At 53.5% G+C, this 20,952-nt stretch overlaps 1 long non-coding RNA gene across 1 annotated transcript; it reads left to right on the top strand.

Annotated features, from left to right (window-relative positions):
- The first annotated feature begins 2,568 nt into the window (after positions 1 to 2,568).
- On the top strand, positions 2,569 to 17,065 carry LOC112582227. The gene is made up of 2 exons (XR_003106761.3): positions 2,569 to 2,671; positions 15,716 to 17,065. It is a non-coding gene; the product is annotated as an uncharacterized LOC112582227 (long non-coding RNA).
- The last annotated feature ends 3,887 nt before the right edge of the window (positions 17,066 to 20,952 follow it).

The following is a 20,952-nucleotide window of genomic DNA, read 5'->3' as shown; positions in this document are numbered from 1 at the left end:
TTATAACCCACCGGATTTCTTAAGGATGCCCATCGCATGCACCCAATCGAACTCAGGACCGTGTGAGCAGTGGCGGCCTGCAGTTTGGAAAACATCGCATTAAAGCCAGGAGGAGAGCACGTCTGTCCACCCACGATTTCCTTCCAAACTTCAAGTTTCCCTCCAGGGAGGCTCTGGCCAGGATTTCCAGATTGGATTTTACACTCGGGGGCAAGAAAAGGTGTTAGGCAAACGTACGCAGATGGAGACGGCTGGATGGCATCGCTGACTTGATGGACGTGAGTTTGAGAGAGCTCTGGGAATTGGTGATGGACAGGGAGGCCTGGCGTGCTGCAGTCCATGGGGTCGCAGAGAGTTGGACGCGACTGAGCGACTGAACGACAACAACAAATTCCTGCTCACCAGATCCTTTCTGGGGACGACTGTGCGTACAGATACTTAGTATTCCTCCTTCCAGGTGAGCTTGAGACGTCCCCCTACTTGTAAATCCTGCCCATCCAGGTGCGCCCATCTCCTACTTCCTGCACAGATGGCAGACCCATCCTGGCCTCCCAGAGCCATCATCGAGGGCTCCGTCTTTGGCTCCAGCAGGCACCCTCTGCCCCACCTTATACCGTCCTGATGGGGAGACCGTAGTGGGAGAGGCGGGGCTTCAGCAAGGGGTCCAGGGTCTCTCTGCAATCCACAGGGGAGTCTTTCCTGCCCTGGGTTCACACCAGACCAGAGCCTCGCCATGCAGTCACCCCACACGTCCTGCCTGCATCCCCACTCAGGTCTCATCACAGGAGATGCTGCTCCTGGAGAGGTCAGGTCCTGCGTCCTGCCCGCCAGGCTCTGGAGGCCACGGCTGGCGTGTCGCTTCAGTCACGTCCGACTCTCTGCAACTATGGACTGCAGCACGCCAGGCCTCCCTGTCCATCACCACCTCCCGGAGTTCACCCAAACTCACGTCCATCGAGTCAGTGATGCCATCCAGCCATCTCATCCTCTGTCGGCCCCTTCTCCTCCTGCCTTAGCGAATTCCTTCTCCTTTCCTTGGGCCTGCCCCTTGTGGCCTAAAGAAAGGGGTGTGTGTGTGTTCCGGGACAGCATCCGGTTCCTCACCCACACAGCGCCCAGGAGGCTGGGAGACACACGTCTATGGAGGGAGGTTTCCAGCCCGGCAGGGCAAAACCCACATGGCTATTCCAAGAGATGCAGCCCGTGCGGTGCGCTCCCCACCCCACCAGCCTCTATGTAAGGACGCTCTGGTTGAACCCAAAGCCCCCCACCCCAGTTCAACCACAGGTGAGAAAAGAGGAGGAAGGGAGTGTCTTTCTCCATCAGCTGACCCTCCCCCTATCCCGGACACAACCCTGAATCCCACACTCCTGTCATTACAGCTCAGTTCACCAGCTGCCAGCGTCGGATGGGGCAGGGGGCCTGGTGGAGAGTTAGGGGTTTGGGACGGAAAGAATTAAGGAGGGAGGGGTCACGCGGAGAGGTGTGGACTCGGGGAAGACAGATAGAAAGACGGGGGCGGGGGGAGGCCACGCGGAGACGCAAGATGGGGAGACAGCCAAGGCCGAGACAGCGCGCGAGGAGACCAGAGCGCACAGGCGCAAGTGGCGCGAGGGGGCACGTGTGCGGGGGGTGGGCGAGACTAGGGTGCCGCGGCCTCCCATCTCCCGGTCTGCGGCGGGCGCTCCCCCTCACCACATCACCCCACCCTGCGGAGAGGCAAGCAGAGGGAGTTCGCCAAGGCTGAGACCGCGGGCGCGAGGTGACCGGGGCGCACAGGCACCAGGGGCGCGCGGGAGCGCGCGTGCGCGGGGGCGCGGGGCAAGGGACGCGGCAGGTGTCGTCCCCCGACTACCCCCCACCCCGACCACCCCTCACCCGGCTCCGCAGCCCCTCCCGGGCGCGCGCCCCCGCGCGCCCCCCGCGCGCCCCGTACGGCCGCGCGCTGCGCCCCGCGAGGGGCCGGGCTTCCATCCACCTGTCAGTGCGCGCCCGCCGCCGCCGCCGCCGCCGCCCAACTTTGCGGGGACTTGCCGGGGCGCGCCGCCTCCTCGCGGCCGTCCGCGTCCTCGCCCATGGCCGCGGCCCCCGCCCGCCCGCCGCCCGCCCAGCCCGGTGGACGCCGGGCGCGGTGAGCGCAGGGCCGAGCCCGGGGTGGGCGCTGCGGGGGTGGGGGTCTCCCCGCGCGCAGCCGCCCCGGGAGCTGCCGCGGCCGAGCGGCGGGGGCCCTGCCTCGCTGCCGCCGGCCGCCCCCCCGCCGGAGCCCCGGCACGGAGCATTGCGGATGCGGCGCGGGGCCGGCGCGGGGCTCCGGGCGCGCTCGGGGGTCGTGAGCGCCGCGCCCCGCGCCCCCGCCCGCGCGCCGCGCCGGGGCCATGCAGTCGCTCATCTCGCCCGTGACCAAGGCCATCCTGGTGGCGCTCTTCATCTTCGCCATTCTGCTCATCCTGTACGTGATCCTCTGGTACATCTGCCGCGATGTGGACTGCGACCACGGCATCTGAGCGCCGCCGGCCCTGTGCCCCGCCGCGCTGAAGGGCGCCCGGGCGCCCGGCATGGGGGCCGCGGGCCCGGCCGGCGCGCGCCCCCACCCCGGCCCCGGGCCCAGCCGCGCGGCGCCCGCCGCCCGCGCCCCCTGCCCGTGACCTTCACGACGGACCGGACGGAGCGGGTGAGCGCGCTCGGGCGGCCGCCCTGCGGGGCCAGCCAGGGGCGGGGGTTGGCGGCGGCGGAGGTGTTAGAGGGGTACGGAGAGGAGCCACAACTTCGCGCAGGGCGCGGGAGCAGGGCGCGGGACTGTCCCCGGTGGGGCGCTGCGCCCCGGGACTCGCCGGCCAGCGGGAGGCGCTAGGGGTGGGGAACGCGCTGGGGGGCCCGCGCCCGCGTGGGGCGCCTTGGGTCCCTCCGGGAGGCTGGGCGCTCCCGCCATCGGTCACCCCCTGCGCAGCGGCCCGGTCCGAGCGGTACCGAGCGCCCGGGGTCCCCCCTCCCCCAGCCCGTGGCTCGCGGGAAAAGCGCTCGAAAGCCCGCGGTGCGCCCTCCTCGCGTTCCCGGGCACTCCCAAGGGGGGTGCCACCCCGCTGGCACGGGGCTTCCTCCCGCGTCCACCCCCCTACCCCCACCCCAGAGGAGACGGAGAGAAGGGAAAGCTTTGCCCCACACCAGGGCTCCGGGAGCAAGTTTGTGACTTAAATTAAGATCTTGTTAGCAAGAACATTACAAAAAAAAAAAAAAAAGATAGCATCCCTCCGGAGCGTTCCTCTACAAAAAGAACGTGTGAGCAAAAACACCCAGCTGAAATAGACTGCCAATTTATGCATCCGCAGAGAGCTAGGTCGTCTTCCTAGGGTAATCAGGGCAGGAATCGGGGCGGCGGCGGGGGGATGAGCCGCGGGTGGGGGGAAATGTTTTGGGTCCTGGCGGTCATGTGCGAGCTGCCTCAACCCTCAACCAGCTCTGCTCTGTGCAATTCGCGCTCCCGGGTGTTTCTCTGCCTCTAAGCCGTTTCCAGCCCCCTGAGGGTTAAGGAGACCGAAAAGGCAGACACTGTCTCCTGCTCCCCAGGAATGGTTGGACAACCCCCCTGAGAGGAGCCAGAGCGTCTGGTTTGGGGCGATCAGCTGTGTGCTGTGCGTTCTCTCCTGGGTCCTCTGGGTTTTCTCCTGTGGTTAAAATTGGTGTCGCCCCAGTCCAGCGACTAGCGCTCTGCGGCTTTTCATGCTGTGTATCCGCCAGGATCCAGTGTCTGGGCCCCAGGAGGGAGAGGAAGGGAGACCCATTTTTAAGTAAACAAAAGCACTGTTGGGTTTTGGGTGGGGGAGGACTCAAGAAAGATCCCAGGAAACCCAGCCTCCCCTCCCTAAACACACACACTCACACCTTGTAAAGGCGTCCTAAAGGCGTTCCGTGGAGCTGGCTCCGGGAACCTGTCTACTAAGATGTCACTGTTTATCTCCTACACCGGTAAATGGCCTGTCCCAGCTTCCCCAGACCCCCAGCCCCTTCCCCTGCCCGCCCCCTGCCCCCACAACGTCCCCAGCTCAAGAACCAAAGCCTAGGACAGACTCCAGACAGACCAGGCTAATACTTGTCAATTTCTGAAGCTCTCGGTGCTCTAGCTATCAGGTGACATGAGCTGGGCAGAAACAGGATGAAAAGGTGTCCGGATACCTTGAAAAACTATTCCTCCCTCTCCTCATCATCGGAGAAAGGACCTCACACGTCCGAGCCTCACACACGGCACGCGGCTCAAATAACAAACACACGCTCTGCGGGAGGTCACAGTGGGACAAGCAGAGATACTCCAACATCGAGACGTCGTTCAGACGCCTAAATTCTAAAATCTAAATCTAAGGGGAAAAAAAAAGATTTAGATACCCGAATGTGAGATGAGCCTGGAGAAGGTTGCTGGGATTGAGGGGCGTCACTCGTGGGAAGCCCCCCCTCCTTTCTGGGAGGAAAACACAGTCGATGGGGAATAGAGCCCAAATTACATAACCGTGACCATCCTTGGGGGGGTTTCGTGCCGGTGGAGTGTCGGTCCCCGCGGCCACGCACGCACCCCAGAGCCCCAGGGCCCCGTTCCCATCTGGTTGATACACTGTCGGCCTCCCTATGGGTTCTTTTCCTCTCGGCCACTTCAATCCCAGCAGATGGCTGTCCCTTCCGTTTCCCAGAGAAGCCTTCCCGTCCACCTGCATGTCACCTCCACGACCCGGGAGACGTGTCTCCTGCATCGCCGTCCCCGAGTGTCTGCAGAGCAGGGCACGGCAGAAATTAGGGCAGGAACCCAGGATTCAGACGGGCTGGCGGGTATAAAGGCGGCTGCCCCGTGGTGGCTTGGCAGGTGAGAGGAAGGTCAGAGAGGAAGGGGGCCTGTGCAGAGGTACCGAGCTCATTCCATTTGTGGTACAAGCAGAAATTAGCACAGTATGGTAAAGCCACGCTACCCCCGATAAAGTAAATGCTCTTGCTGTCAGATAGGAATTGTTACAGTATATAGACACCTCTCCCTTCCAAATTAAAAAAAAAAAAATAGACCAGGGTACAAGGACAGCACTTTAGACAAAAATGAAACCTTGGCCCTCGTGTTTGCCGTGGCCTCTGTGATCTACAGAAGACCTTCCCAAATGGGCTTCGGGATCGCTGCCAAGAGCCCCATTTCAGGTACAGAAAGCAAGGTGGTTTGCCGCCCAAGGTCACAGGGCCGGGAAGTTCCGAGTCCCTGGCGAAGGACAGAGTCACCCTGGCGGGAGATGGGGTCCACTCGGGAGACCTGTCCCCTGCTACGTCCATCAGTATATCTGTCCACTCTTCCACCCCTTCTCCACGGGAGCTCTGAGACCTGGAGGTGGAGCTCTGCGGACCCTGTGGCTGTAATCTGTCTAAAGAAAACGCAGCCTCTGCCGAGGATCGTTCTCCGGGGGTCCAGACAAATGAATCGCAAGCCCACCCAGGTCGCTGGTCTGAAAGGGCTGGGGAAAGAGTGTGACAGGGTGCCCTGTCTCCTTCTGAACTTTCTCCGGGGTGGGCAAGGAATGCAGAGTGCTTGCCAGAAAGAAAAGAAAGAAAAAAAAAAGAATGTGGATTCCTATAAATAGCACTTGCATCTAATCGTCCCCCAGAGAGCGTGTTACAAAGTTCCAGACAGTGAAGAAGGATTATTATTTACACCGCGTTTTATGCTCCTGACAGTAACATGAGTCCAATGATTATCTCAATTACACAGAACAGAAGGAAAAAAAAAAAAGGACAGGCTAAAAAGAAAATGGTTACGTAACTTTCCTAAGATCACAAGGAAAACAAGATCAGTCGCCAACAGTCTCCACGCTCTTTTCCCCGCGGACCTGCGTGCACAATCACCTGTGTTTGTAAACAAAAGCTGTGTGGGTCCTGAGTGACGGAAGTCAGACAGAGAAGGAAAAATACCCTGTGACATCCCTTAAGTGTGGAATCTTAAAAAGAAATGATGCACACCAACTTATTTGCAAAACAGAGACTCACAGACTTAGAGAACGAACTTATGGGAGGGAGAGTCAGGGAGTTGGGGATGGACGTGGACACTCTGCTGTATTTAACATGGAGAACCAGCAAGGACCTGCTGGACAGCACAGGGAACTCTGCTCAATACTCTGTAATCACCTTATGGTCACCAGGGGGAAGGATGGGGGAAGGGATAGTCAGGGAGTCTGGGATGGACATGGACACACTGCTGTATTTAACATGGAGAACCAGCAAGGACCTGCTGGACAGCACAGGGAACTCTGCTCAGTGTCATGTCGCAGCCTGGATGGGAGGGGAGTTTGGGGGAGAATGGATACATGTCCATGTCTGGCTGAGTCCCTTCGCTGTCCACCAGAAACCATCACATCATTGTTAATCAGCTATTCCCCAGTACAAAGTGTTTACTGTTGTTTAAAAAAAGCCAGAACCCGCATTGGTTGCATTTCCATTCAAAACAGCTTTAAATTGTGTTTCTATCTTAACCTATTCCTTATGGTTTAATAATAATATTGCTCTGTTTCGGTTTTTTTTGGATACACTACAAATTAACTGCTTAATGCATATTTCTAGGTGCTGTTTTTTAGTCTCTTAAGTTGTGTCCGACTCTTTGTGATCCTATGGACTGTAGCCTGCCAGTCTCCTCTGTCCATGGGATTCTCCAGGCAAAAACGCTGGAGTGGGTCGCCATCTTCTCCAGGGATCGAACCCAGTTTTCATGAACTGCAGACAAGATTCTTAATGGTTTCGATCCACCAGAGATTGTGTAAAGACACCTCCAGACTTCCCACCTGCAGCTTCTCTCCCCCCATTCCTCAAACTGGAGAGTCTCCACAGAGGCAAAGAGAAATCTCAGCTTCTTTTGAAGATCAGTTAGCTGATGGAAGTGAGCTCCTTGAGTCTGCAGATAAGCGTCACAGAAAACAGAGAAACAGAGCCTGCAGGACCTACAAGCAGGGCACGTCGATGACACGGATAAGGAGGCGGTTTGTCAATCAGAGAGGAAAGAACTTTCTGGGACTTCCTTGCAGGCTCAGACCGAGGTTCGATCCCCGGATCGGGAAGATCCCCTGCAGGAGGGCCTGGCAACCCACTCCAGTCTTCTTGCCTGGAGAATCCCACGGACAGAGGAGCCTGTCGGGCTGCAGTCCACGGGGTCGTGAAGGGTCAGACGACTGAGCAGCTAACACGTTCCTGGGACTTCCCTGGGGATCCAGAGGTAAAGAATCAGCTGGCCAAGGCAGGAAACAGACGTTCAATCCCGGATCTGGTCAGGGAGCTAAGATCCCGTATGCCACAGGGCTCTCACACTGCCAACTATAAAAATAGATTTTCTTTAAGAAAAAGAAAGAGCTTCCTAACACTTACGCTCGAGCAGCACAGGAGCAGACAGGCCCAGAAGTGGCTAGAGGTCTTTGTTTTATTGTTGGCGTTCAGTTGCTAAGCCGTGCTCAACTTTTTCGGTGTTTTTTCTTTTTTTTTTTTCCGTCTGGGCAGTTACATTTGCTCAGGATGTGTGACCCAGGATGTGGGGGGCGGGGGCGTGGTCTCAGCTAAAAACTTTGGCTGCAGGGGTTTCATACCCCGTAAGCTGGGCCACACACCAACCTGCCTCCCACGCCATGCCGTATTCCTGAAAAGCTAGAGTCTATGGGAGAAGAAAGCATGTCATAACTCCAGATAAGTGACTTCGGGGCAGGAAAGAATTGGGTATGGAATCTGATTCTTGCTCCTCAAGCTATTTTCAGCTTAAAAAAAAAAAAAAAAGGAGGCAGAGAATGTTTGTCAAACCATCACGATGCCTCGTACCGTAGCTGTGGTTCCCATTTTTGCTTCACTTCACAGATGTTCACCCTTAAAATGGTCTGAGTTGCAGATGCTCCTAAAAGACGTAGGCACGAAGATGTAATACTTGGCAGGTAATGAAGATACTCAGTCCTAAAGGAAATCAGTCCTGAATATTCATTGGGAGGATTGATGCTGAAGCTGTAACTCCAATAACTTTGGCCACCTGATGCGAAGATCTGACTCATTGGAAAGGGCGCTGATGCTGGGAAAGATTGAGGGTGGGAGGAGAAGGGGACGACAGAGGATGAGATGGTTAGATGGCATCACTGAGTCAATGGATGTGAGTTTGAGTAAACTCTGGGAGTTAGTGATGGAGGCCTGGCGTGCTGCAGTCCATGGGGTCTCAAAGAGTCAGACATGACTGAGCGACTGAACAAAAACAAATGAAGATCGAGCATCTCGCCCGTAAGTTTCAAGATGCCGTATTCTCTGCGTGTCAGGCTACATTGAGATTGCAGAGTGAAATGGATCCGAACCTAGAAGGTGCAGGGGAGAGTTCTCGTCAGGGGCGGTGGCCATGTGGCTGGTGGGGTCCCGAGTCAGTGTCTGAAGCCCGCAGTCCAGGCTCAGATGCTGGGCTGTGCACACAGGGATAAGACAGTTCATTCGAAGAAGTGAACAACCCCGTGGAATGTCCCGGGACTCCCCTAGTGGCTCAGATGGTAAACAATCCACCTGCAATGCGGGAGACCCAGGTTCAGTCCCTGGGTTGGGAAGATCCCCTGGAGGAGGGCATGGCAACCCACTCCAGTATTCTTGCCTGGAGAATCCCATGGACAGAGGAGCCTGGCAGGGTTACAGTCCATGGAATCACACAGAGTCGAACACGACTGAACCAACTTAGCATGCATGGAATGTTCTAGACCCCTTCTGTGCCTTTGGAATCAATTTGTCTCTAAAAGGCAGTGTTGCCATAAGTCACACCCCCCCCCCCCCCACCTCCAACGCCAACACAGGCTGAGTCTGTGCACGCCAAATGGAATCTAAAACTTGACCTTCCAGCCGCATGGGGTCTACACCCTTCCCCGTCTCTCGCTGGCAGGGGTGTCTTTTCCCCAAAACCCACGTCCCCACCCTGATTCGACAGACATGGACCCGCCACTGTTCTTTCCAGCAACGCCCAGCCTGCCCTCGACTCCCCCCACGACCGGGACTTGTGGAGAAAAGCTCAGCTTTCTTCCGGAGCCAATCCAGGGAAATGACTGTGGACGCCAATTTGGCAAATGCGGCTTTTAGCTCAAAATAGTGAGAGCAGAAGGTGACGGCTGGATGGGCCCCTAGGAGGCAATTCCATAAGGATGCCCAAAATAGTGCAAAGCAGACAGGAGCCTTCTCCGCTGGTGGGGCGAGGGGTCAGACATATGTGTGTGAAGTCCGGTACACTGGTTGTTCTCAATGCTGCATTCACACCTGTCCTCCAAGTTGGAATTTTTTTTCTTTTTAATTAATGTATTTGCTTATTTCTGGCTGCACTGGGGGTCTTGGTTGCTGAGCCCATTGTTTGTCTAATTGCGGTGATTGGGGACTACTCTCTCGAGTTGGAATGTTTGGATTTTCATTGCGGTGGCTTCTCTGGCTGGGGCTCCCGGAGTCCAGAACGCAGGTGCAGCAGTTATGGAGCACGGCCTTAGTTGGTCTGGGGCCTATGGGATATCAGGGGCAACAGAGGATGAGATGGTTGGACGGCATCACCGACTTGATGGACGTGAGTGTGAGCAAGCTTCAGGAGTTGGTGATGGACAGGGAAGCCTGGCCTGCTGAAGTCCACGGGGTCACAAAGAGCCGGACACGACTGAGTGACTGAACTGAACTAATATGGAATCTGCCCAGACCAGGGATCGAATCCATGGCGTCTGCATTTGCACTCATATTCTTAACCACTTAAGACCACCTGGGAAGTTCCTCCCCACCACTGGTTGGCTTTTAAGGGGCTGAGAGCAGGGATCACAATTCATTAAGCATCTCCTGTAGGTTTAAGGTTGGTTCATGTGCTCCTTACAAATCCCTGGGAGGTGCTGGTGGGTTTCCCTCTGCGTGGTGAAAACGAGAGTCCAGGCACGTGGTCTGTGGGAATCTGAAGGGCAGCCTGCCAGGGTCAGCAGTGGCTGAGGAAGGGTCATCTGGGTCTCAGTCTCCATGGGGCCAGATGAAAGCCCATCCCACCTCTCATTTGCCTCCCGGTGGCTCCTTAGATGCCTGAGCACGGCCCCCAGGTGCTGGTGTTTGCGTGAGTGTGAGGATGGTTGAAAACCTGGGTTGACCAGTTGCCTGGAGTGTCCATGGCCGGGATGGGGTGATAATATTTATAAAAGGTTAAATGCACCCTTGACTCTACCCGTTCAGGACACTCTGACCAGCTTGCCGTGTCACACCTTACGCTTTCCTACAATTTTTACTGAAACATACTTTGTTCACAATGTTAACAGTAGTTTCAGGATTACAGCAGAATGATTCAGTTATAAATACCTGTGATGATTCAGTTATAAATACCCGCATGCGTGCTAAGTTGCTGCAGTCGTGTCCGACTCTTTGCAACCCCGTGGACTGTAGCCCGCCAGGCTTCTCTGTCCATGGGGTTTCCCAGGCGAGAATTCCATTCTTCCCTCTCTCTCTTTTGTCGTCCTTGTTTTTTGATGTGTGCGTGACAAAGCCCTCAAGTGTTACACTTGAGGTAACTTGATCATCTCAAAATCCCCAGATTCCTTTGATTTTTATCAGCACTGTGATTTGCCCAGCACCGCGATTTTGAGAGATGTGTGTCGCCTCATCGAAGAACCGACTGTCCTTAAGCCTTCCTTGTTTTTTAGTTTTTATTAACTTAAAAAAAAAATGTGGCCACATTGCAAGGCACGTGGGATCTTTCTTCCCTGACCAGGGATCAAATCCACATACCCTGCATTGGAAGACAGGGTCTTAACCACAGCACCACCAGGGAAATCCCTTTATTGACTTACTTTGAAATTTCCCATGACTTCTTCAGGCAGGTTGGAAAGAGTTTGGGATCCATCTGCTCGTGAAAAGTAAAATTTCACTGTTTTTTGTTTTTTTTTTTAAGGAACAAGCATCCTAAAGTTTTACTGTCTGAAATTCATTTTGTTCTTTGTTATCTTTTTCTTTTTTTTCCTTGAAATGTTTCTAGAGTGAAAGTCTTTGAGTCCTGTCCAACTCTTTGCAACCCCACGGACCGCAGCCCACCAGGCTCCTCTGTTCCTGGGATTCTCCAGGCAAGAGTACTGGAGTGGGTTGTCATTCCCTTGTCCAGGGGATCTTCCCAATCCAGGGATCGAACCCAGGTCTCCTGCATTGGCAGGCAGATTCTTTACTGTCTGAGTCACCAGGGAAAACCTGTTTCTTTCTTTCTTTCTTTTTTTTAAATAAAAACAACCAAAGGAATTCTATTTAGGAAATAATTATTCGTCTCCTGGAATGAAAGCCTCTCCCCTGTCTCTTCTTCAGCGCTCAGGGCTTTATTTAGTCCGCTGAGCTATAAAGAGAGGCCACTTTCTGCCAGAGCTGGGTGACCTGTTTCAGGGCCTATATTTGCCCGTCCTGTTTGGTGTGCCCAGCCAGCCTCCTTTCTGTGAGAGAATGAGGTGAAACCAGGGGAGGCCCGGCGTTGGCCTGGAAACCAGGATGTCAGCTTCCATCACTAGCACAAAGTCCCAGAACGATGGCTTCTGAATTGCTGTGGTTCAATCACTCAGTTGTGTCTGACTCTTTGCGACCCCATGGACTGCAGCACGCCAGGCCTCCCTGTCCATCACCAACTCCCAGAGTTTACCCAAACTCATGTCCATCGAGTCAGTGATGCCATCCAGCTATCTCATCCTCTGTCGTCCCCTTCTCCTCCCGCCTTCAATCTTCCCCAGCATCAGGGTCTTTTCCAATGTGTCAGCTCTTCGCATCAGGTGGCCAAAGGATTGGAGTCTCAGCTTCAGCATCAGCCCTTGCAGTGAATGTGTGTGGTTGCTCAGAGTCGTGTCTGACTCTTTGTGACCCCAGGGACTGCAGCCCACCAGGCTCCTCTGTCCATGGGATTCTTCAGGCAAGAACACTCCAGTGGGTTGCCATGCCCTCCTCCAGGGGATCTTCCTGACCGCGGCATCGAACCCAAGTCTCTTGCCCTGCAGGCAGATTCTTTACCGTCAGAGCCACCAGGGAAGCAGGACTTTACGGGGTTGTGAATGGTGGAGTGTCTGGTTGGGACTGACAGGTGAGCCTCCTTGCAAAAGCTGAATTAAGCAGTGCTGTGTCTGGAGCAGCCACGGAGCTGAAAACCTCAGAAATGTGTCCCTCTTGCGGTCCTGGAGGCTGGGTGCCCCCAGGCGTCTTCTGGCAATGAAGTGAAGGCGTTGGTGGGAGCGCTGATAACGGCTCCTTCCCGGCCTGCTCGACGGGTGCCCGCTCGGCTCCCCAGCCTCGAGTGCACACCGGTATTGCCTCTGCTGGGTCCCCAGCCCTGCCTCCTTCGTGGGAGCTTTGCGATGCCTCCTACGCGACCCGATGCCCCCGCGTGGTCTCCCGGGCTGCAGACCCTTCACTGCCTCCCGTCTCGGGTCCCTTCTGGAGGCAGCGTCGGAGGAGTCGGGACCTCACACCCACCGTGGGTCAGGGACCCGGCCGACCACAGCCTCCACGTTCCCCGAGGCTCGTGTTCACGCTGGGCGGTGGGCGGACGCCACTGGGCCGCAGAGCTGAGACAGGTGCCCGACCCGGGCCTGGGACGCACTGGCTGGCTGTCTCTCTATCTGCCTCTCCATCTCTCCTTGTCTGTCTGTCTCTTTGGCTGTCCATCTTTGTCTATTAGTCTCTGTCTCTCTCTCTCCCTGTCTGTCTCTCTGTCTCTTCCTGTATGTCTGTCTGGCTCTCTGTCTCTGCTTGTCTGTCTGTCTCCCTGGCTCTTTCTAGGCCTCTCTCTCTGTGATTCTCTGTCTGTTTCTCTCTCTCCGTCTCTCCTTGTCTGTCTGCTCCTGTCTGTCTCTCTGTATCTCCTCCTCTGCCTGTCTCTCTGGCTCTTTCTCTCCCTCTGTCTCTCCATCTCGCCGTGTGTGTCTCTGTTTCTCTCTCCTTGCTTCTCTTTCTCTCTCTCTCTGTCTCTGTCTTTCTGTGTCTCTCTCTGTCTCACTTTCCCCGTGGACCTGTTGCCTTTCACTCTCTGTCTCCCTGTCTGGCTCTTCCCCCGTGTCTCTCCTTCGCTGACTGTCTATCTGTCTGTCTCTCTCTTATGTCAACCGCTCCCTTCCATCAGGCCTGTAGTATCAATCCGCTCCCTTGGACTGCAAGGAGATCCAACCAGTCCATCCTAAAGGAGATCAGTCCTGAATGTTCATCTGAAGGACTGATGCTGAAGCTGAAGCTCCAATCTTTTGGTCACCTGATGCGAAGAGCTCACTGGAAGAGACCCTGATGCTGGGAAAGATTGAAGGCTGGAGGAGAAGGGGACGACAGAGGATGAGATGGTTCGAAGGCATCACCAACTCAATGGACATGAGTTTGAGCAAGCTCTGGGAGATGGTGATGGACAGGGAGGCCTGACATGCTGCAGTCTATGGGGTCGCAGAGAGTTGGACACAACTGAGTGAGTGAGCAATGACATTCTGAAGGCTGGAGTCTGAGACCCAGGTGTGGTCAGGCCTCTCTCTGGGCATGTGGACGGCTGTCTCCTCCCTGAGTCCTCACGTGGTCCTCCCTGTGTGTGTCTGTGTCCCAACCTCCTCTTCTCATGAGGACCCCAGTCCTACAGGATCAGGACCAGCCTAGTGACCTCATTTTACCTTCATTCTCTCTTTAAGGACCGTCTCCAAACATAGCCCCATCCTGAGGTCCTTGGGTGACGGTTTCGACGTCTGAGTTTCCGGGAAGACTTAGTTCAGCCCAAGCTTTCCAGCTGGAAGCAGACAATAAAGCATCTGCCTGCAATGCAGGAGACGCAGGTTTGATCCCTGGATCCTGTGGAGAAAGAAATGGCAACCCACGCCAGTCTTCTTGCCTGGAGAATCCCATGGATGGAGGAGCCCAGCGGGCTACAGTCCATGGGGTCGCAAAGAGTCAGATGTGCCCAAGCACGCGTGCAAACTGACAGGTCAGCCTATAGTGCTCAGCAAAGACAACGTCCCGGAGCTCCCTCACAACCCCCGGAGGCTGCAGTCTTTGCTGGCCGTGGCTGGTACCGGCTTTGAGTGTAAACCCTTGGCTGGGGAGATGGCCAGGTGATTGGATGAAGGGACAGCCTGGTCTGTGCTGGATCAGACATCTGGGCACAGAGCCAGGAAATCTGTGGAACTGCTGTGTGGGGCTGGGGAGCCTTCTCGGGGACCCTTGCCCGAGGTCTCAAGGACAAAGAGGGGTTCTCCAGAGACGGCTGGGGAGATAATACACACACACACACACGCATGCACAGAATTGCTGGGGTGCCTGGCACCCCGTTTCTGCATTTTTTCCCTGAAAAGCCCATATTTACAGGATCTAGAACAGGGCTGTCCAAAGGAAAAACAAATACGAGCCACTGAAGTCGTTTGCAATTTTCTGGCAGCCGGCGAGGTCCAAACTTCCAGTTGAAAAATAAATAAGTTGAAAAATAAATAGGTGCTAAGGATTTTATGCAAACACGATAAAGATTATAATATGACTTATACGGAAGCCGTTAAGAGGAAATCCTGAGATTCCTCTTCCCAAGAAAGACATTTGTATCTGTTTCTTTAATTTTGTATCTGTACAAGATGATGGATGTTGACGAAACGTGTGGTCATCATTTCATGATGTATGTGAATCAGATCTGTATTGTGCACATCTTATACTGTCCTGTGTGCCGACTGTATCAATAAATGTGGAAGAGAAACATTGGAGTGCTAAGAGAAACATTTGTCTGGTAGCCATGAAAAAGAAACTAGAATGGTAATGATGAAGTCAATTGAAACAATGTATTTGACCTGATGTCTGTATCGAAATAGTATCATTTCAACAGATCGCATGTGTGTGTAGGTATACAAAAACGAACGTGTCAATTTACATAGTAGTAGAGGTATGTGTTTCTATTTTTTAATGCACAACATTTATAAATATTTATGAAAGTATCTATATTCTTTGGGTTTCCCAGGTGGCATGGTGGTAAAAAACTCGCCTGCCAATGCAGGAGACTGAGGAGACGTGGGTTCGATCCCTGGGTCAGGAAGATGCGCTGGAGAAGGACATGGCAACCCATGCAGTATTCTTGCCTGGAGAATCCCACAGACAAAGGAGCCTGGCAGGCTACCGTTCATGGGGTCACAGAGAGTCAGACACATACATAGACTATGAAGTATAAATTTTATAGGCATATACGTACCTTCCATATGTAATTTACTAAAGCTATATTTTAAAATTCTGTATTTATGTACATGCACTTAGAATTGTCTAACCATCATGTATGTCATATCCATACATGTACAAGTAATATCCAGACATAATTTACTAGAGTTATATTTTGAAATTCCATACTTCTGTACGTGCATTTAGAACTCTCCGCCTAACCATAAGTAAGAAGCTGAGCATCCTGTCTTCTTTCTTCGTTTTTATCATTACAAAAAAAAAAAAAAAAGTGTCTGCTGTGTTAAATGTTAGTTGGTTTTATCACCCCAGGATCAGACCCGCATCTCTTGCATCGGAAGGTGGCGTCTTTACAGTGGAGCTACCAGGGAAGCCCTCGCCTCCCGCTTGTTGGGAAGATCCCCTAGAGAAGGAACTGGCAACCCACTTGGGTACTCTTGCCTGGAAAATCTCATGGACGGAGGAGAAGCCTGGTGGGCTGCAGTCCATGGGGTTGCAAAGAGTCGGACACGACTGAGCGACTTCACTTTTTCTTCTTTCTTTCTCTTCACAACCCCTTTAGGGCCTCCGAAAGGACAGAGAAACCCTGGTCGCCATGGACTCTACCGTTCCTCTTGTCTTCCAAGTAGAACACAAGATGCCATGAGCAGATTCCCGCCGTGGACCACGGGCGTGGCCGCGACTCTGATGTGGCTGGAAGCAAGATCCAATGCCTGAGGGTCCCTGGATGGGCCCTTCTTTGCAAAACCGGCATGCCATCCCAGGGGTGCAGGGTGGGGGGGCACCCCCTGCGAGGATCCAGCCCATCTCCCCATCACACGTCTTGCGAAGCCATCACGAGGCGGTCAGGACCCACGAGCCGGTGTCAACCTTCCCCCGGGGTGGGGGGCCATGCTGGCATCTACAACCTCCATCCATCCCCCCAGGGGTGGGGGCGTTCCCATCCCAGCCCCGCCCACCTGGCCCCGTGCCTCATGGTGAGTTTCCATCCGCCTCGCCCTAGCGCACAGTGTTAACTCTCCGGGTGGGGACCCTGCCGCCCAGCGGGGCCTCCCACGGGAAGGCTCTCCGCTTATTCCCGGCTTGATGCGTCTGGAGGACAAGCAGCTTCAGATCGCACCATCACCGTTTAAGGCAGGCGCCGCTGCGGTCCGACCCTCCTCACGTCTCAGATGCAGCCCCGTTTGTCTTGACATACGCGACCGCGCGCCCGGAGCTCTTCGGCTTCCTCCCGTACGTGCAGGAGAAAGACGCCCACGGGATCCCAGCTGCTCTCCTTGCCGACGCTCCCCACTCCGAGGGGTTTTTAACCCGTCTGCCGCGAGAAGAAACCCGGATGGGGAAGAAAAGAGAGTGACCCTGGAAAGTACAAAATGCTGGAGACTTTGCACCCGGGACAAGAGGGTTCTGGGACCTCCCCCAAAACGCACCCGGTAGCGTCGGCTCTCTCTGGGACTCTCAAGGATGCCTCAGTGATCTTTCCACGTTGCACCATGGATAAAACTTGTGGGAGCCCTTCCAGGCAGCCACGGAGGACTCTGGAGCATTTATTGTTATTATTTTTTTTCCTGTCTGCTCTGTTTAAACCGAGAGGGATCCAGGTTGACGGTGGAGGTGGGCCCCCAGCCCTGTGGGGTGCGTGTGTGTCTGTGAATGTCCCGGCCGAAGCCGACCCCCAGCCCCCACTGACCCGTTCTCAAGCTGCTGATGAGCGTTTTCTACGTCTACCCCCCACCCACCCCCCGCCCTCCAAGCGCTCCGTCTTTCTGTCCCGTGGGTGTGGTCTGTGGCGCCTCTGTTTTATCTCGTCTCGTGGCTTCTGCCTGCCCCCTGCGTGGAGACGGGCAATAAAGAGAAAAGCTATTCCAGACATTATGGCTATTCCAGAAAATAAAATATTTTTGAAACCGCACATCAGGGCTATGGCTCTTTTGTCTCGTGGTGGGCTAGTAGGCTGCTAACCCTTGGAAGATGCATGGAGAATTCATTTATTCTGTAGACGATCAAGGGAAGGTGTTTCTTTTCTCCCCCCCCCCCCCAACTTTAAAATTTTCATCTTGTATTAGGGTTGTTGTTGTTCGGTCAATCAGTCGTGTCCAACTCTTTGCAACCCCATGGACTGCAGCACGCCAGGCTTCCCTGTCCATCACCAACTCCCGGAGCTTGCTCAAACTCATGTCCATGGAGCTGGTGATGCCATCCAACCATCTCATCCTCTGTCGTCCCCTTCTCCTCCCACCTTCAAACTTTCCCAGCATCAGGGTCTTTTCCACTGAGTCAGCTCTTCACATCAGGTGGCCAGAGGATTGGGGCTTCAGCATCAGTTCTTCCAAGGAATATTGCTAGGGTTTAGCCAGTTTACAATGTTGTGATGATTTCAGGTGAATAGCAAAGCAACTCAGCCATTCCCCCTCAAACACCCGTCCCATCCAGTGGAAGTCGCTCAGTCCTGTCCGACTCTTTGCAACCCTATGGACTGTAGCCCGCCAGGCTCCTCTGTCCATGGGACTCTCCAGACAAGAATACTGGAGTGGGTTGCCATGCCTTCCTGCAAGGGATCTTCCCGATCCAGGGATGGAACCTCCATCTCCTGCATTGCAGGCAGATTCTTTACACTCGGAGCCACCAGGCTGCCAAATAACCTTGAGAATGAACCTTTTTGAAAGAAAAGGGGGTTGCTGCTGCTGCTGCTCAGTTGCTTCAGTTGTGTCCGACTCTGTGCGATCCCATAGACGCAGGTTTGTCTAATTAAGTCGCAGCCTGTCCGTTTATCCTGGAAGGCTAGTGAAGAAGATAAGAATTTACACTGTTCTTTCAAACATTATTATGTTGAAAAAAATAATGATCTTGCCCCTCTTTGGGAACTCTGCACAGCTGTAAAGAGTTGGTTATAGGTCGGAGTTGTGTGTCCTGGGGCGGCGCTGATAAGGCGGCAAGACAGTCGTCTTTAACGGTCACGTGAAAAGTCTGGACATGAATGGAAAACACAGGCTCTCATACCCAACCCAGTGCTGCACAGGTTATCAAAGGGACTGGCAGAAACCACATCCTCATCCACAAACAGCCCCAGTGAGAAACTCTGTATTTTGGGGACACCCACATCCACATGAGTCCAGCATCCTCACTATTCTTGCTAAAAGTCTCAGTCCAGACAAAAAAAAATCATTAAGATGATTATTGATAAGTGTTTGGTGGCCACAGTGCTTCAGTTCACTTCAGTCGCTCCGTCGTGTCTGGCTCTTTGCAACCCCGTGAACTGCAGCACGCCAGGCCTCCCTGTCCATCACCAGCTCCCCGAGTTTGCTCAGACTCACATCCATCGAGTTGGTGATGCCATCCAACCATCTCGTCCTCTGTCGTCCCCTTCTCCCACCTTCAATCTTTCCCAGCATTAGGGTCTTTTCCACTGAGTCAGTTCTTCACATGAGGTGGCCCATATTGGTAGTTTGGAGAAAAAAAAGGTATTAGATCAGGAATATTCATACGTTTTGAAAGATCGTGGTGTTGTGGGGAAACATAAGAGAAAACATAAGGAATGATGAGGTCCTAAATCAACATCCTGTGATAAATGGAAAAGAATACAAAAAAAGAATATACATTACACACACACATACACACACACACACACACACACATATATATATATATACGATGTAACAATTCATTTGCTGTATAGCAGAAATTAATACAGCATTGTATTAATCAACTGTACTTCAATGAAAACAATTTCTCACTGTTGGAGACTTATCAGATGGTCCAGTGGTTAAGATTTCGCCTTCCAACGGAGGGGCCAAGGGTTCAATCCCTGGTTTGGGAGCTAAGATCTCATATACACTGTGGCCAGAAAATAAAATATAAACCAGCAGCAATATTGTAACAAATTCAATAAAGACCTAAAAAACAAAACAGGAAGAAATTATAAAAAATGTGAAACACGATTCTCATTGGTTTAAAAGAAATTCGCCAGCCTAACCCATGGTGTACTTTGGACGTGAAACCTGCGTGTGTTGTATATACACAATTATGTCTCTGCCGGTAACGGAAGCATTTAAATCAGCTGAGATAACTGGGATACAAATACACATGTGTATGTATAGACATTCCTAGATCGCATCGCAGACTCAAAGGATGTGAATTTGAGCAAATTCCGGGAGACAGTGAAAGACGGGGAAGCCTGGCGGGCTGCAGCCCACGGGGTCGAGAAGAGTCAGACACGACTGAGCGACTGAACAACAGGTCATAGACGCACGATTATGCCTTTGCATGTAATAATAACAAAGACACTTATGTATTATCCATTATATGCTGGGCAGGGAGGAGGACTCAGAAACACAACTCTGAAGTCAGATTCACTCATGTAGAGTTGCTGTGTAGCAGAAATGCAGACAACAGTGTCAATCAACTAGCATCTTTTTTTTTTTAAATAACAAACGTCCACTCTAGTTTCTACAGTAGAGTAGGCATCCCTTTCTCTTCCTGCCTTCAGTCTTTCCCAGCATCAGCGTCTTTTCCAGTGAGTCAGTTCTTCACATCAGGAGGCCAAAGGATTGGAGTTTCAGCTTCAGCATCAGTCCTTCCAATGAATATTCAGGACTGATCTCCTTTGGGATGGACTGGTTGGATCTCCTTGCAGTCCAAGCGACTCTCAAGAGCCTGCTCCATCAGCCATCTACTCTAGAAGCTGGTGTATGTTTATGTATTTGGCTACCTCCGGGGCCTTAGTAGTCGTACCTGTGATCTTTAGCTGCAATGTGAAGAATCTAGTTTCCCGACCAAGGATCGAACCCTGGGCCCCTGCACTGGGAGTTCAGAGTCTTAGCCACTGAACCACCAGGGAAGTCCCAAGTAGGCATCAATTAAAAAAAAAAACACAACAGTATGAACACGTTGGGAAGAAGGAGATGAAGCCGCTTTCTGGGATCGATTGTAAAAGAGGAAACAGGGCATAAATCTGGCCCCTGCGTTTGCTATCACCACGGCGTCTGTTGTTGCAGAAAGCGAAAGCGAAAATGCATCCCCCGCTCCGCAACGCCAGCTCCACCTGCCAGGCTGGACGTAACCTCATTTAGTCCCGCTCAGCCCTGCCAGCCGGGAAGAGATGCCGCTGATCTTTTATAGATTGGGGAGCTGATAGATGTGAGCAATTTGGCCCCGTTACCACAAGCCAGGAGCCAGCCCCACTCAAGCTCCACGTGTCCGAACGCTGGGCCCATGCATTAATCCCCAGACACTCTCACTTGGTTATTTGGTTCCTTCTCTTCATCCATGTCAGTGGGGACAGCTCATGGTTCTTCTCGTGTGTGAAACGGGGCTATTTATCTTCCCCACTGGGGGTCATGCAGGGTAGGAAAAGTGTCCGCCACGTCAGCACCAGTCTGAGTTAATGCCACATCCATGGAGTCGGTGATGCCACCCAACCATCTCATCCTCTGTCGTCCCCTTCTCCTCCCGCCTTCAGTCTTTCCCAGCGTCGGGGTGTCTTATGAGTCAGCTCTTCCCATCAGGTGGCCGTAGTGTTGGACTTTCAGCTTTAGCATCAGTCCTTCCGATGAATATTCAGCACTGATGTCCTTTACGATGGACTGGTTGGATCTCCTTGCAGTCCAGGGGGCTCTCGAGAGTCTTCTCCAGCACCCATCAACTCTAGAAGCTGGAAAAAATACAGGACTAATGTGTATTCCCCGGCGTGTGGACAAGTGGTTGGAACGCGGATGGAATGCCTGAAGGTCCACGCGTTGCTCATTTAGTAACGCCTGGAAGGCCCACGTCTTTCCCTCCCTCTTTTATTTTTTAAATCAA

This window comes from Bubalus bubalis, chromosome X (assembly GCF_019923935.1).
Source record: "Bubalus bubalis isolate 160015118507 breed Murrah chromosome X, NDDB_SH_1, whole genome shotgun sequence".
Lineage (NCBI taxonomy): Eukaryota > Metazoa > Chordata > Mammalia > Artiodactyla > Bovidae > Bubalus > Bubalus bubalis.
The sequence above is the reverse complement of the archived record's forward strand: the minus strand, read 5'-3'. Positions and strand labels throughout refer to the sequence as shown.